The sequence below is a fragment of the Chelonoidis abingdonii genome, chromosome 1 (genome assembly GCF_003597395.2).
Source record: "Chelonoidis abingdonii isolate Lonesome George chromosome 1, CheloAbing_2.0, whole genome shotgun sequence".
Lineage (NCBI taxonomy): Eukaryota > Metazoa > Chordata > Testudines > Testudinidae > Chelonoidis > Chelonoidis abingdonii.
Genome location: NC_133769.1, coordinates 371,487,672 through 371,497,928, shown reverse-complemented (window position 1 = coordinate 371,497,928; position 10,257 = coordinate 371,487,672). Strand labels below are relative to the sequence as shown.

Sequence of the window (10,257 nt, the reverse complement as noted above, 5' to 3'; positions counted from 1 at the left end):
CTCCATCACCTCCTTTGTGGACTGCAGCCATGTGTAAGAGAACTGTTATCCCTTACTAAACCTTAGTGGGGGTTGGTTGGCCATTTCCCAGTACCAAAAGAAAGGGCTGATGGGAAATCAGGAAGCTAAGACTGACAGTCCCTGGGGCAATTGAGACCAATGCTGCAGGTCATCCAGATTGCCAGGCAGGCAGGCAGGCTAATGAGGGAATGAAGAGGCCAGGGGTCCCATCCACAGGGTGAGCTCTTCCTAGGATTGTCACCTGCCCAGGGTCCCTTCTCTCTCTATTCAGCTGCTCAGTGCACCCAGCAGTGGACTGCTCCAGCTTCAGCTCCACTCTGCCTCAGCACTGCTGCTTCTGCTTTGCCTGCAGTGTATCTCTCTGGGCTTCTTCTCTGGCCTCTCTGGTTCTGGTTGCTGCTGCTCCGCTCCCAGCTCCGCTCTGGCCCAGGCAGTCCCAAGTCCTGAAATGTATAAGAAGTTTGCAATTTTCTGCTGGTCTTTCTCACCAAATCCAGCTGCTTGCATGACTTGCCCTTAGTGAATCCATGTTGACTGTTCCTGGTCACCTTCCTCTCCTCCAAGTCCTTCAAAATGGTTTCCTTGATGACCTGCCCCATGATTTTTCTAGGAACTGAGGTGAGGCTGACCAGTGTGTGGTTCCCCAGGTTCTCCTTCTTCCCTTTTTCAAAGAACAGGCACGATTTTGCCTTTTCCAATCATCAGGGACCTCCCCGATTGCCATGAGTTTTCAAAGATAATGGCCAATGGCTCTGCAATCACATCCACCACCTCCCTCAGCACTCTCAGATGCGATAAATCTGGACGCATGGTGTATGGTACAAATCCCCACTCTGAAACCTTAGCGTCCAAGAGATGGGGTGCCAGCATGAATTCCTCTAAGCTAATTACCAGCTTAGAACCTGTAGCGCTGCCACCAACCAGGAATTCAGTGCTGGTACACTCTTGTCCCCCCAAAACCTTGCCCAGGAAACCCCAGACCCAACCCTCTGGATCTTAACACAAGGAAAGAAAACCCTTTCCCCACCATTGCCTCTCCCAGGCTTCCCCTGCCTGGTTTACCCTGGAAGATCACTGTGATTCAAACTCCTTGAATCACAAAACAGAGAGGACAATTTCACCTTCCTCCCTCCTTCTCTTTCCCCTCCAGACTCTCCCTGACAGAGAAATAATCCTGACACTGGAGAAATTAGCCTTTGTCTTCCCATTCCCTACTTTCTCTCCATCAATTCCGTGGTGAATCCAGACCCAGTCCCCTGGGTCTCATCAATAAAAAAACAATCAGGTTTCTTAAACAACAAACTTTTAATTAAAGAGAGATAAATAGTAATAATTATCCTTGTAAATTTAAAATGGAATAGGTACAGGGTTTTTCAGCTGTAAGCACTGGGAATACCCTCCCAGCCTAAGTATTCAAATACAAATTAAAATCTTTCAGCAAAAATACAAATTTGAACTTCTTTCAGCCAATACACAATTAAATTCCTTCCAACCAAATGCACGTTTGCAAATAAAGAAAACAAACATAAACCTAACTCGCTTATCTATCTAGTACTCACTATTTTGAATCTATAAGAACCTGTATCAGGAGATTGGAGAGAAACCTGGTTGCACGTCTGGTCCCTCTGAGCCCCAGAGTGAACAACAACAAAACTAACAGCACACACACCAACTTCCCTCTCCCAAGATTTGAAAGTGTCCTGTCTCCTGATTGTCCTCTGGTCAGGTGACAGCCAGGCTTACTGAACTTGTTAACCCTTTACAGTCAAAGAGATTAAAGTACTTCTGTGCTATTAATTTCTTATCTGTTTATGACACATGACTTGTGCATGTCCAGCTTTTCTAAATAGTCCTTTACTGTTCTTTCACCCCTGAGGGGTCCTCACCCATACTGTGTTGCCCAGGACCGCAGTGTGGGAGCTGACCTTGTCTGTGAAGACTTTAGCAAAAAAAAACATTGAGTACTTCATCTTTTTTCACATCCTCTGACACTAGGTTGCCTCCCTCATTCAGTAAGGGGCCCACACTGTCCCTGACCTTCTTCTTGTTGCTAACAAACCTGTAGAAACCCTTCTTGTTACCCTTCATAGCCCTTGCTAGCTGCAACTCCAGTTCTTTTTTGGCCTGGATTAGAGACTGGATTAGTGTTTGCACTGGATTTGTTCTCTCCTTCTTGGTTCATTTCCTCCCAGGTGGAATTGAAATTGAATGTTCCAGGCTCAGTCAGTGTGTTCAGGAGTGGCCTGAGTGGAGGGCGTTTGGATTCCCACGGCTGAACACTCTGCCGGCTCATCTGGCTAATCAGCAGTATTTCTCCAGTGCGGAGCACCTGGGTTATTAAGCACTGACATGAGCCTGAATGAATTCTCCTGCCGAGTGGAACAGGAGTGCCGAGTCCACCTGTACTCATGTTACTAACACTCTGTAGCTGACAAGCATGGTTTGACCTTCCTCTGTAGCTGAAGGCAAAGTTGGGAGGCCCTGATTTGGTTGGATTAATGTGTTGATTATTTATGATCATTATTTGTGTGTTGGAAGAATACAGAGCGCCCCCCTCTCCAGCTGAGGGCCCCTTGTGCTGGACAATTTGCAAACATAAGGAGAAACAGACCCTGCCACAAAAGCTTATCGATCAAATTAAGATAAGACACAGCTACAATTTTTAACAAACGAGAAAGGGGGTGGGGGCGAGATGGGAGAGGAGCAGTACTAAGAACAGGTGATTACATAGGTTGCTGGATGGTCGTGAGATAGCAGAAATGCACAACCCTGCCCTGGCTGTTAGAAGAATGTCCTGGGCCTTTAAGAGCAGATCATATGTTAGAGGAACTAGATTGGGGCTAGCGAGAATGGGCCATTGGGTGGCATCTGCACCAGACACATGGCTAGGAGAGTGTGACTCTCTGATAGATTTTGTAACTCAGCTTTAGTTCCAATCACACCTCCCACCTTCGAGTGCAGACTGAGCCTCCTTCTCATGAATTCCCAAGACAACCCCTGGTACCAGAGAGGAGACCAGAGGAGAGGGCAGAGGTAACATGGCTATGGGGAACAAAAAAGGATCCATTCTGGAGATGGAAGAACTGAAACCTCCAAGGACTTGTAACTCTTGGGCAATACAACAGACTCCGGGAAGAGATTCAGGCAGAGTTTTGAGATATATCTATGCAAGCAGCTGGGTTTGGCAAAAAGGAGGGGCAGAGAATTGCAATCTTCTTAAACAGTGCAGGACTTGGAACAGTGGGTGTCTTTACTAGCCTGCAACTCAGGCTTTGTCTGCACTGGCAAGTTTGTCGGTAAAACTTTTCTCTGCCAGGGTTGTGAAAAAAACACAGTCCTGACTGAGAAAAGTTTCCCTGACCAAAGCGCCGGTGTGGACAGCCCCATGTTGGCAGGAGACGCTCTCCAGTCAACATAGCTCCTCCCGCACAAGAGGGGTGGTTTAATTATGATGGCGGGGAGCTCTATCCTGCCAGCATAGTGCAGCTACACAGCAGACCTTGCAGGGAGCAGCTAGAGCAGTACATTTGTGCTGCTGTGAGGTGTGTAATGCAGACATAGCCCAGAGAGGCAGAGGGAGCAGGTTATTACACACTTTACAGAAATGTGAAGAGCCTTGTGTAGCGCAAAAGACCAAAACATTTGAAAGGTGAAAGTTTCACCTTAAGGCGTCACAGACACCCAACATCAAAAACTTTGCATTGGATACTGCACAATCATATTATAAGAATGTCAAATATCAGGAGATAGCTGTGTTTGTCCGTATCCACGAAAACAACAAGGAGTGCAGTGGCCCTTTAAAGGCTAATATTTATTTGGCATAAGCTTTTGTGGGTAAAAAAACGTCACTTCTACAGATGTATCTGTAGAAGTGAGGTTTTTTTACCTACAAAAGCTTATACTCAAATAAACCTTTTAGTCTTTAAGGTACCATCAGACTCCTTGTTGTGATTTGAAGGATGAACATGGGTCTGCAGGGTGTTCTTCCAAGGTACAGAGCATCACACCTGCGTTGGTAGGTTTCCAAGTGAGAGTGGAAGTGGAGTCCTACAGTTAACAGGAGCGGGGAGATCTCCAACTCCAACTAGTTCTGAAAACCTCTGATTCATCCTGAGAGGGTGGCTCAGGTTCAGACTCCCTCTTCCAGCCTTTCCTCTGCATCCCACCCAATGAACAGCCCCTGCCAGAGCAGGAGTCCATTTCCCTCTTGGTGTGACAAAGAGACCATGCTTATGGCAGGGAAGTCAGGATGTCTGGGTTCTGTCTATCATCCTGCCACCCAATCTGTATGACCTTGGCAATATAACATCTCCCTGTACCTCAGTTTACCTATCTGTTTAATGGGGCTATGGTAATAGTGACTATCCTTTGCTAGGTGTTTTGAAGATCCTTCAATGAAAGGTGTTGCACAGTATGAGGAGAGTTACTAGTGAGAATTACTCTGATCCTGAGCAACATCACCGTGTGCTGCACAAAGTGCTGGTGCCTCCCCTCAGGCATCTTTCTATAGATCTCTCTGTCTGCTATCTACCCATTCCCCCTGGGACTTCACAGGGTATCAGACCCTACTGAGTTTTAAACATTATCCCTGTAAGTTGTAAATATACACAAATGCACAGACCAGCCAATTCCTCTCTGATTCACCACAGGGCCCAAGGGTTCTCATCTCCTTTGGGAAGGTCCCTTAATTACTGTTTACTCCTAATGCTGCATAAAGAGCACAGAAGCACAGACAGGCTTGTCTCCAGCCTGTTTTCATTCAGATGCAACTTCTCTGCTAGAGTCTGAGCGAAACCCCCTCGGATTGCACAGAGCTATATTATAACTGGAACACACCCCTGTGTCAGCTCTCGGCATGGGATGTTGCTGCAGATGCTGGAGAGAGAGAGGTGCGGGACTCGGCTACCTGAGGAGGATTCCTTGGGAAGACGCTTCCGTCTCAATATTCACAGGTACCATCTCTTGCTGAGGAGCTCACCTGCTAAACAAACCTAGTGCAATGTGGGCATGATGGGATCAATAATAGATCTCTGGTCCTTTTTGCTCTGCACAGCCAGTAAAGATCCAAGAGCCCTCACCACAGGGGATGACTTTGCCTCAGTATCATGGGCTAAAATGTCCCTTTGCTGGGCCCTCCTGTACTGGTGGCTTCCAACCCCAAGGTTACTGCATTTCAGTGTCACAGTAGATCCTTCAGGATGTACAATACAAGGCCAAATTCTGAGACCCTGTCCCATAATTTACCAGGCCCCATTGAGGCAAAATTCTCCTTGGAGTAGGAACTGAGTTAGAACCTCAGAAGCCAGCTGTGTATTAATGCAGAGAGATTGTCACCTCCTCCTCTTTTATTTCAGGGCTCTGGTTGTTATGGGCCGGTGGGGATGTTACCTGACTTTTATCTCCATGGAGCTGCTTAAGCTCCTCACTCAAACAATTATACATATTTTTCAACATGAGCAACACATCTTGTCTCCTAGCTTCATTTGAGAAGTCAGCTCAAATGTTATGCCAGTAACACAAAAAAACAATTCAGCTGGAAACAGACAAACAACATGTGAAATTTCCATCCAAATGCTTAAAGTTTGACAAACTGAAAATAAGGTTTCTAATGGAAGGTGTCAGACAGCCTTAACTAATGGCCATACCAACAGCACCACCTACAATGTCCAATCCATTAGTGAATCCCATTCAGCCTAACTCTTTGCTCCAGTAACATCTGTGGTAAGGAGTTCCACAGGCCAAATATGGATTATATGGAAAAAAAACTTTTTTCAGTGTTATATATTCACACTTCCAATAGAATTAAATGTTCCCTTGCTCCCGTGTTGTAAGACAGAGTAAATATAAATGCCTGACCCACTTTTTTTTATCTATAGATTAATAGGGCATCAAGCTAGAAGGGACCGTTCGATCGTCCTGTTTGAATTCCTGTATAACATGGAGCATTACATTTCATCCAGTTACCCCTGTGTTGAGCCTAATAACTTGTGTTTGACTAAAACCTGGTCTACACCTGGATTTTATATCATAGAATCCTAGAGCCACAGGGGGAGAAGGAACTGCGAGGGTTAGCAAATCTAACCCCTTGCCAAGATGCAGAATTTGTTGTGTCTAAACCATCCAGGACAGATGACTGTCCAGCCTCCTTTAGAAAACGTGCAGTAAAGGAGTCTCCAGGATTTCCCCAGGCATCTGTTCCATTGGCTTCCTGTTTATACATTTAGGAAGTTTATCCTGAGTTATAGTCTAAATCTGTTTTGCTGTAATTTGAACCCATGGCCTCTTGCCCTGCCCTTTCTGGCAAGAGTGAACAACTGTTGTCCGTCTATTTTTATGGCAGCCTTTCAAGTATCCAAAGACCACTGTCATGTCCTCCTCAATCTCCTCTTTTCCAACCTAAACGTACCCAGTTCCTTCAGCATTCGCTCATATGACCTCTGGTAATTTCCAGATTCTCTATGTTTTTCTTACACATTTTCAACTAAAATTAGACACATTACTCCTTTGCCTTGCATGCTATACCTCCAAAAATTACATTTCCATTTTTTTTTGCAACAGCAACAGCAAGAAAATCTACACCCCTGAGAGATTTAGCTATATCAATCTCACCTCGATATAGTTGTCGTGGGGATCAATGGAATAAGTTTTCTATACACTTAGCTACCAACTCTTGGGTAGGTGGATTACCTACACTGACACGAGAATCTCTGCCATGGGTGTAAACGGTGTCTACACTGAAGCAGTAAGGCAGAGACATTGCAGCATTTAACGTGTAGGCAAGTCCTAAAGCAGATCTTCCAGAAAAACATTCAGTCTGGGTCTAGAGACATGGAGAAGTGGAGAATCCACCTCTTCTCTTTGCAAAATTGACTTTTATTTCAAGCTGCTTCGTCTTCCAGTTATTAGGCCTTGCTCTTCCTTTCTCCACTAGATTTCAGAGCCACTTATTTGTTTGTGTGTCTCTCTATATATGCATATCTTGCTTTTTTCCCCCCTAACTGCTGCCTTCACTTTCCACTGAACAGAATTTTTAGCCAAAGTTGTGTACACTCTTAACTGTGGTATTGTGCCTTCTTAGCTATCTAATAAACTCTTCGTAAAGAACATCCAATTCTCAATCACATTGTTCTCTTGACATTTCTCCTCCCAATCATTTTTGCTGACAATTTGTTTCAGCTTTGGGGAATTAGCCCTTCTGAAACAAAAAGTGTCCATGAATTTTACTGGTTGGAATCTGTTCTCTGTTTCTCCATTTGAAAGTAATCCGTTCCATTTTTTGTTTCCATTGTCTTTGTTTTGACCACTGCTGTGAATCAGCCAAGCTGCTATCAGTGATGCCCAGGTCTTTCCCCTGAGACATGCTATAGTTGAGATGTTTCCCTCTGGTACATATTTAGTCAAGGGCTTGGTATTTTTCCACTCTTAGATTTTGAGCAACCAAGGGAATGGGGAACTGCCTACAGCATGGATTCTCTAGCCTGGCTTTCATTGCATTAAGGAACAGTGATGGATAACCAGTAGCCACACTCGTGTTTCCGGCTGATGCCTATTAAGGTTTCTAGCAACACAACATGTAGGAATTATTGTCTCACAGAGCACCGTAAAATATGGAATTGGCCTTAGTAAGGTTATTTTTTTCATAATTCATTTATCTGAATATTGATCGTGTCATTTTTTAGTTTGTCAAGAGAGGACAATCTGCTTCAGTCATGACAACAACCTCCAGTAGTAGACGTAGTGTCTCATATTAACATTGTCTCTCCTTCCAGGCATTTGCACTGTGACCATCACCGTAGACACTTATCACATACCATAAGTCAGGGGAACATATGGTACATGCAGGAGACACCGTTCAGCCTCAGATTTGGACACCTTCTCCCCTACTCCATGTCAGATTCCAACAGAAGCAACTGCACCAGCCCCTCCATCTTCATCCTGCTGGGCATTCCTGGCCTGCGGGTAGCGCATACCTGGCTCTCCATTCCCTTCTGTGCAATGTACATCATAGCCATCTTGAGCAACTCCACCATATTGTTCATTGTGAAGAGGGAGAGGAGCCTCCATGGGCCCATGTACTATTTCCTCTGCATGCTGGCCTTCACCGACCTGGTCCTGTCCACATCCATCCTGCCTAAAACACTGAGCATCTTCTGGTTCAATTCCAGGGAGATCAATTTCAGTGCCTGCCTCACCCAGATGTACTTCGTTCACTGCTTCTCAGTGATGGAGTCTGGGATCTTCGTGGTCATGGCTTTTGATCGCTACGTGGCCATCTGTGATCCCCTGAGACATTCCACCATCCTGACAAACCCTGGGGTGGCCAAAATTGGCCTGGCTGTGGTGCTGCGCAGTGCCATGCTCATACTGCCCTATCCCTTCATAGTGAGAAGGTGGGTATATTGTTCATCTAACATCATCCCCCACTCATACTGTGAGTAAATGGCCATGGAGAAGCTGGCCAGTGCCAACATCCCCATTAGTAGTTACTACAGCCTCTTTGCAGTATTGTCTGTTATTGGACTGGATGTGTTTTTTATAACTATGTCCTACACACAGATCCTCAGGGCCATCTTCAGCCTCCCCACAAAGGACGCTCGGCTCAAGGCTTTGGGACCTGCAGCTCCCACCTCTTTGTCATCTTAGCCTTTTATATACCAGGTCTCTTCTCCTTCCTCACACACCGGTTTGGCCACAATGTGCCTCTGCATTTAAATATTCTCAGTGCAAACATGTACCTCCTGATGCCCGTCATGCTAAATCCTATCATCTATGGGGTAAGGACCAAAAAGATTTGGGGCAGGCTGCTCCAGCTTTTTACCCATAAAGGAACCTAAACATTTTCTCCTGGTGCTCTGGCTCTCAGACTGAGCACAGCTGACTGTTGATGTGGTGCTGGGCCCTCTTTTCTGAATCACTGACTGAGCAGTCAAAAGGCATTAAATCCCTTCCTGACCTTACTGTGCTGTGTCAGCCTGACAACCTGGGGAACCTGTCTGTGTGCAGCTCATTGGGTGGCCACCTTTCTAATTGCTGGTAACTGCCCCCTTGAAACCCCTCCCCTTATCCCACCTCTTCAGCCAAGGGTACACCCCTGCTCTGCCTCTTCTGCCCAAGATCCCACCTCTGTCAGTCACTCAGGGCCGGCGCTTCCATTTAGGCGACCTAGGCAATCTCCTAGGGTGCCAGGATTATTAGGGAGCGTCATTTTGCCGGGGGAGTGCAGGCGGCTCTGGTTGACCTGCCGTAGGCGTTCCTGCAGACAGTCTGCTGGTCCCGTGGCTCCAGTGGATCTCCCGCAGGCACGCCTGCGGCAGCTCCACCAGAGCCATGGGACCAGCTAACCCTCCTCAGGAACGCCTGCGGCAGGTCCACCGGAGCTGCGGTCGAAATGGCCATGTTCCTAGGGCGCCAAAAACACTGGCGCCGGTCTTGCAGTCGCTCCTCTCCTCCCCACCCCCGTCACTCACTGGAGCATTTCCACTTCGCTCCACACATCCTCAGCTGCAAGGGACACATTTAAGATTTTCTTAAGGTCCATCCACTTTGACCATGATTCCAGGGACTTCTGGGGCTCTTGAAAACTCTTGGGTTTTGGTAGATAACTTAGCAATTAGCTGATGGGAGCACAGTATTTCATTCCTATCTAAAAGAAAAAAAGAGAAATAAATATTAGACCCACTCAGCTCTAATACTAAAGTGTTCTGACATCTTGTGGCAAGTCACTTAACGGACACTGGTTATGTTCAAAATTTTCATGTATATTCTTACTTTGTTACTAGCTCCACACACACACACACACAGAGGCCCCATCAGGACTCCAGGGTTCTATCTCAGTTTTAGGAGGGGAGTGGGGTCTAGTAGGTTATGGCAGGCAACAGATACATCTGGGGTCTGTATAAGAACATGAGAAGGGCTATATTGGATAAGACCAGTCGTCCATCTAGTCCAGTATTCTGTCTTCCAACAGTGGCCAATGCCAAGTGCTTCAGAGGGAATGAACAGAACAGGGTAATTGATCTTTGGGGTACAAATGTAGGAACCCACATGAAAGACCACCTAATTTTATATTCAAACATCTTAGGCTAAAGCTTCTCCAAGGCAAAAATTACTTCCCTTGTACATGGACGATATTGCTGCTACCACCAAGTGATTTACACAAACATTCATGGAAGGGTCACTTGGAATCCCTATCCCCAAAATATCCCCCCAAGTACCTTCACACCCTTTCCTGGGGAG

The 10,257-nt window shown here is 46.1% G+C and overlaps 1 pseudogene; it reads left to right on the top strand.

The window, feature by feature from the left end:
• The first annotated feature begins 7,857 nt into the window (after positions 1–7,857).
• LOC116833742 (olfactory receptor 52E4-like) lies at positions 7,858–8,889 on the top strand (annotated as a pseudogene).
• The last annotated feature ends 1,368 nt before the right edge of the window (positions 8,890–10,257 follow it).